Below are 7379 nucleotides of genomic sequence, written 5' to 3' on the forward strand. Positions count from 1 at the left end.
AGTGGATGAGTGGAAATGAGTTATTTGGAAAGATGAAGCACTCTATACACTGTGGCAGCCAAATGGAAGGGTTCGGGTTTGGTTAATGCCTGGAGACTGTTATATGCCATTATGTTTAATGTCAGAAGTGAAGTAAGAAGGAAGTGTCATTATGGTATGAAAGTGGATATGGTCTCCTTATGTTTAAGAAAATGCTACATGTAGAAGGATTTGGACACATTTCACAGCATTGGATACTGTGTACAGTAGAGGAACAGTATGGATACAGTGGTTGTATCAGCATGGGAATGCACCATGCCATAAAGCAGCATCTGTGAGGCAATAGTTTGTAGTCTATAATATTCCTGAAATGATCTGGCATGCCTATAGTCCCAGTTGGAACACATTGATTTTGATCTGGATCCTAGTGTCCAACATCATTACTTTCTTCGAAGTCGGTTCTTGAGGAAGAATTGATTCCCATTTCTTCACAAACATTTGTACATCTCACTAAAGGTGCCAACAGCTTAGTTCAAACAGTCATAAAACTGAAGGGTGGACACAATCCATATTAATGTCCACTAATATGTATCTAGATATTTTTGATAAGGTAGTGTGTTTTACAGCAGCTCTTTCACTGCCAGGAAATCGAAAAGTCTCTTCAGAGTGTGGAAAGTTGGGAATACATTTGAATGGATGTTCTCCAAACACCAGGCATATTTTTTACTGGACACACAGGTTTGACCACTTCTTTTAATCAAATTTTAACCAACTTTTCCACTACAATCTAGCAGTCCTCTTGGGCACACAGGACAGAAAGCAATACATGTTGTTAATTAGAAATATTTACAATATTATCATATGACAATTTATTTATGGAACTACAACACTATGTATCAGAATAGGACTGCCTGTAATTGGTTTGCTGGTTAACAAAGAATTGAGTTTAAGCTTTTTGTGCAAAATCAGCTAAGCAAACCTTGACAGAATACTTGAGTGGAAGTAACAATGTTACTATCCTCGAGATGAGGGCTCCACAGACAGTGTGCTCTGCAAGTAGACAGTGAGTGCAGTCCTGTGAGCAGCAAGCCCTTCTCACTCTCCACCATCACTGCACAGGGTAGAGAGTGAGGAACCATGTGGAAATTCAAGTGGGCACACAGCATGTTTCACAGGCTAATTAATTTTGAGACCAGAAACATGTAAGTCACTTTAAATAACATTTTACTGCCATAAATTAATCAAAGAACCAGAAAAGTAATGCTGCCACACAGTTTTGTTATTAATTAGTTACATATTTCTCATTTTGTTTAATCAGACATTACTCATGTAATAGCTTTTAATCAACTCCATAACTCTAAATGTCTTGCTCTTTTCCCCTTTCACAAAAGTGTGTACATTCAGTGCAGTTGTTCATGTGCATAGTAGATGTAGTGTATAGCTCAGGTTATGGTCAGAAAATGAGTTTCTTAAAAAATGTTCTATTGTTCTTCATAATTGAAAACAGTTTTTCCATGTATGTAAAACCAAACATTGATATTACATATGCAACTATCTTGCATAAATGAGGAAATTGATTCTGAGGGGGATGCTTGTAGGAATCTAAAATATTCCTCTTGTTGTTAAATTTGCCTTTATAGAGACTGTCACATGGTAGGTTTAACTACTTCAAGCTGCAGATCAGTAAGAATGTCATCAGTATCCTCTGAATAAGGAAATGAAAACAGATGAAAATCATCCTTTAGCATTGTCACATTGTAGAATCAACATTTGAATCCTTCCTCAAGGTGATACAGAATAGTTGGATAGTCTTCTAAGTCTAAGTTAATACCAGAGTCCTTCAATAAAGATAATTTTGGAAAAGTAACTGTATTCATTTCCTCCAACTGATCCTCCCAAAGTGGCAGTTTCATTTTGAATGCTTGGTATGGTCTATGAAATGCATTATTAACATATCATTATCCTGAAGTAAAGTGTTCAGGTCATTCAAATGTTTGGTTGTATCAGCAAGGAATGCTAGGTCACTTTTCTATGAAGGCTGTTTCAGTTCAGGAATACACAGACCTCTCAGAACACACACACCTCACTTCCATAAATATATATCTCTCTCATCCAAAAGAATTTAAATCAAAATCGGTTTAATGGTTTGCCCCATTATACCAGCTCGCTTTGCTGTAATAAGTCAGACTTCTATACTGGCTCTCGACATCTTAAAGAAAGTTCTTAAATTGATACTGTTTAAGTCAATGCTCCTGCCTGTGATAAGTATTGCAAACACCACCAGTTGCCATTATCCTGGTGAATTGTGTAGTGAACACCCTTGATTTCATTGGGTGCTTGGAATTCTTTCATTTCCTCTTTCAGTTGCGCCATGAATTCTGATTAATCTTTCAACATGGATGATGCTCCTCTGTAGACACAGTAACTAATAAATACCATGATAAACCCATTTTTTCTACATCTTCTTTAATGTTGCTGAGAATGCCATGTCTGGTTGTTGTTCTTCGTTACTTCAAAGTCCAGGAGTGCCTCTCTGACTTCAAGTTCACTGTCAACACCTCTTGATAAATTTGGCCAGCTGGGCTGTGCCATGGAGATCAACACTTTCATTAAGAGCTAAAGAATATGCAAGAAACTCTTTACAAAGATTTGCAGGCTGGCTGAATGTCATCTGCTAAATCATCTATGTGACACGATTGTCATGTTTAATAATGGAACCTTACATAATTGTCCTACCTGAGTGGACCTAGATATTCAGCTGCAACTACCAAGCATTCTCTTACCAAATCACCATCCATGAACAAGTGCTAAAATTAGTGCACTGTAGTAGTTTGCTCAAATGGCAGACATTAGATTTTTCTTATTCTTCTTCTTGCTCTCATAGAGCTCCCTTTTAAATTTTTATATTTCTTGGATGCACTTGGGTCCTTCATATTTTCCATTTTTGTATTTTATGATGTGATAAGACATGTAGTGTGTTTGTAAATTGAACTTCCCAGAAGCATTCAGTGTCATAACACACTAAACATTTTGTGAACCCATCTTTTTGTATGAAAAGGTAAGATTTGTTGCGCTGCAGATTGAAGTGCAAAGACATTGGTCACTGACTCACTGTTGCTGGTATTAGGTGTCAAAAATAACCCTCCTCCATTTCACAGTTGGCACAACCTTGCTGCAACTGCTCTGTTCACAAGCAGGAGCCTGAGCAGGCATACCCAAAATTAGCCGTGCTCTAGACCTATAATATAGTGGATGTCCGAATTATGAAAATACATACTGGAAAATATTTTAACGAAATACCTGACATACTATTTGTATGTATATGTATGTGTAATTAAAGTATGGGGTGCCCTCGTAGCACTATCACTCTTGGTAAGTAACGAGCAGCGTGTATTTTCACTAAGGTGTTGTAATGCTCATGCTCTCTTATACTGATGAAAACTGATATAGATATTAGCTGTAATTGCAGTATACTCAAATAATATGTTGAGTTTTCATGCAATGTGTTGAAAGTTTAAGAGCAGGAAACTTAATAAGTTTCATACTTAGTCTGAACAGTCAGTACTCTCATTAATTGTGGATTGTGATTATTTCTTGCTTTTGCAGAGAAAGCCCTGGATTTTAATTACTTTAAATGTGTCACATGGAACAGGTCATATCCGTATATGAATACTGACAAGCAAGCTGTGCAATTTCTCTATTCATTGTCAAACTTAACTCTATCACAACTGGAACGCATTCAACAACAGCTTGCTAAGTACATTACTGATGCCGGCCCATGTAAACATATTACAATTGGCAATTCATACTGCGTTTTAAAAGTTTTAATTTGACTAACAAAAAAACATGGCCTCAAAAAGCTTTAAATATGGCAATATACTTGGTATAAAGAACTAACAAATTTTAAATGCATATTTCTATTAAATACAAAATTTTTCCTGTACTAAATTGTTGTGAAATGTTTGATTTATTAATAAATCTGAAGATCTACGAGTGTCATTAAAAATAGGTATTTTAGTTTACTTCACTCATCACTAAATGTTTACCCTTTGAACGTTTGACTACGTCATTTTATAATACCATTTCATGAATTCCATTAAGACATTTGCATTTCCTGAATAGATCTTTATCTTCCTGGATTTTAAAGTTATTCAGATAACTGAATGGCAACATGGAGGCACAAAGTTGTAGCTTGAGCAAATCCATAATCTTTCATAAAAAATAAGATCTCAAACTTTTCTACTGTACATCAGTGCAGCCGCAGGCACCAGGCACCATTAGTCCATTCGCCGCCACCAACTTGCCTCCATCAGTGTGCTCTCATCTTACTCTTGATAAAGTTGTGTTCCATGCAGTGCTGAGTTGGAAGCCACTATACCGATTGACCAGGTTATCACTGACCCATATCTCCACTGGCTCTTTAATAATAGAGTCCCAGAAACCTTTCGCTCTACACAGTCTCTTGGTTGCTTCAAATTGAAACATGTGTTCTTCACTGAGGCTGTGCTCTGTTACTGCGGATTTTTCTTTATGTCTGAGGTGAATGGCTTCTCACATGTTCAGAGGTGTGTTGTGTTATGCAACGCTGCATCTGTACGATACATTGTTTCCCACATTCGCAGGAAATGCTATAGACACCCGGTATTCTTAGACCCAAGTTGTCCTTCATTGAGCCCTGCATATTTCTGATTTTTGCTGGAGGGTGGAAGATGGTTTTTATCTTGTTCTTCTCCAGTATCCTGACAATCTTGGCAGTGAGTGGCCGTGCGTACAGGAGGAACGCCAGACCTTTGTTGTTCTCTTCTTCCTGAAGGTCCTCCTCCTCCACCTCCTTCTTCTTCTTCTTCTTCTTCTTGCTCATCTTGAGAGTGTTTCGGTGTATCCATTCTTCTGGAAGGTTTTCTTCAGGTGCTGAATCTCAGTAGATAAACTGTCCTTGCCTCATATGTCATGAGCTCTGTGGACAAGGGTAGTGAGCACGGATTTCCGTTGTGCTGGGTGATGGCAGCTGTTGGTGTTGAGGTACACGTCTGTGTGTGTTTTCTTTTGGTAGACCAAGTGTCCCAGTGTGCTGTCTGTTTTCTTTTTTATTGGGATTTGAGGAAGGGTAGGCATCCATTTTCTTCCAATTCCATTGTGAATTTGATGTTCTCGTGTATGCTGTTCAGATGTTTGAGAAATTCTGTTAGAATGTCCTCGCCATGCGGCCAGACCTTGAAAGTATCGTTCACATACCAATAAAAGACTTTGGGTTTGAGGTGTGCTGTTTCCACGGTGATATCCTCAAAGTATTCCATGTACAGATTGGCGATACATGGTGCCAGTGGGGATCCTATAGCGACTCCATTCACTTGTTGGTAAAATTTGCCCCCACACTGGAAATATGTGGTCGTGAGTACATGGCAGAATAATTCCACTGTGTCTTCATCGAAATGATTCTCCAGTAGTTTCAAGGTGTCCTCTAACGATACCCTCGTGAAGAGGGATGTAACGTCGAAGCTGGCCATAATATCATTTTTGTCAAAATGCCACTCATTGAGTGTCTTAACAAACTCTGTGGAATTCTTGATGTGGTGGGGACATTCACCCATGACAGGCTTGAGTAGTTGTGCCAGGTGTTTGACTATACCATAGGTAGGAGAATTGATCGTGTTTACTATCAGGCGTAGTGGTATCTCCCTCTTGTGTATCTTGGGGAGGCCGCCATATAACTACGGTGGAACCCGAGCTCTGGGGTAAAATCTTTTTATCAGGTCGTGGTGGTTCAGACCTGAGTTGTTGAGAAGACCAATGGCCTTTCTAGTCACAGCTGTTTTAGGATCCTTCTCCACTTGTTTGTAGGCCTGGTCCTGGAGCAGCGAATTAATCTTGTCCCAGTAGTCAGCTGCTCCTAGCAGCACTGTCACGTTTCCTTTGTCTGCTGGTAGAATGACAGTATCCTCATCTTTTCTGATGCTGTTTATCACCCTGCGTTCTGCCACCGAGATGTTGGGTTTAGGCATTCTCGCTTTGTCTAGGATTCTGCAGGTCTCCTTTCTCACCTCTTCAGTGGCTTCAGACGCCAGCCCACGTATGGCCTGTTCAATGCTGCTCCCCACCACATGCCACCGCACCGATTCCGCTCGCGCCTGATTCGCCTGGCTGGTGCCGAGGATGCAGAGAAGCCCGTGGTCCAGCGGCTATAAAGATCTGGACAAGACATGAATCCGACACTTCGCCTGGAGATGGCAAATAAGAAACTTGCTGAAATGTTGCTGGAGAACAATGTATTGACTTGGCTGTCAACCCGAGAAGATTTTATCATCAAGATTTGCCAAGAAATCCTGCATTTCCAATATCTTTTATTCTTTTGATTGTTGCAGATTTAAAATTGTAAGTGCTTTCATTGGCACAATCTATGGATCACTGGAAAACTGATGCAAGTTCATCATAGAAGCCATGATCATCTGCAAAGAAATTCTGAAAGCTACAAATAATATAACTTTCAAAATCGATACAGTACTTTTTGCAATAATGCAAAAAGTGGGCTTCAAGTAGCCCTAAAGATATGAAACCAATGGATGTGTGCAGTTAGAGTTCATTTCCCGCCTCTTCTGACAACAAAATAAGTGGAAACATTTAAAAGGAGCACAAAACACTATTCAGTTTCTAAAATATGTAAACTGTAAAAAGAAAAAGGGAAATTGTGTTTTGTAGATGAACTTTCCAAATCCTGTCCTTAGATTTTATTAATGAATAGTTTATATTCATGGTCAGTGCATTGTTCTGGCACTAAATAAGATTGAAACACTAAATTTATAGAAGAGGAGTGTTTCATCAAAATTTTAGAGCCTGTTCAAACTGAATACTCCTTATGTTAGAAAATAACTGTATATGTGCATTACTCAGAACACTCAATGTTAACATGCTGACTGCCAAATGCATAGTGATAGATTCAGGCCAGTGAAGTGTGCCATTCTGCTGTGGTCACCGGCAGGCATGTGACGTCAGGGATGAGGCTTTGCTGTGACTGCCAGCAGCCTCATGGCAGTTGACATGTTAAATACCTAAAAACTGTGAAAACAATGCCACTGGAATGTGGGAACATAGGTCGTGGCACGTATAGTCCCAATGCTACATTTGGGGGGGGGGGGGGGGGGGGAGCTGTATTGTTGTGATGAAATAAACTATCACTTATTTGACAGTGTAGGTTTTATTGGCATATTATAACATAACTTTTTAGTCCAAAATTACTAAAAACAAACAAACAAATTACTTTATTTCTTGAAGACATGCTGACACTTTGATAAATGGCTTTCTGGCTGCTGTAATGCGAACATGCAGAAACATAAACAAGGGATGCACTGAAAGCACATCATGTAAAGTATTTGCTAGAAGCAGGCACAGAAAGTTTAATTTAT

This window comes from Schistocerca nitens, chromosome 2 (genome assembly GCF_023898315.1).
Source record: "Schistocerca nitens isolate TAMUIC-IGC-003100 chromosome 2, iqSchNite1.1, whole genome shotgun sequence".
Lineage (NCBI taxonomy): Eukaryota > Metazoa > Arthropoda > Insecta > Orthoptera > Acrididae > Schistocerca > Schistocerca nitens.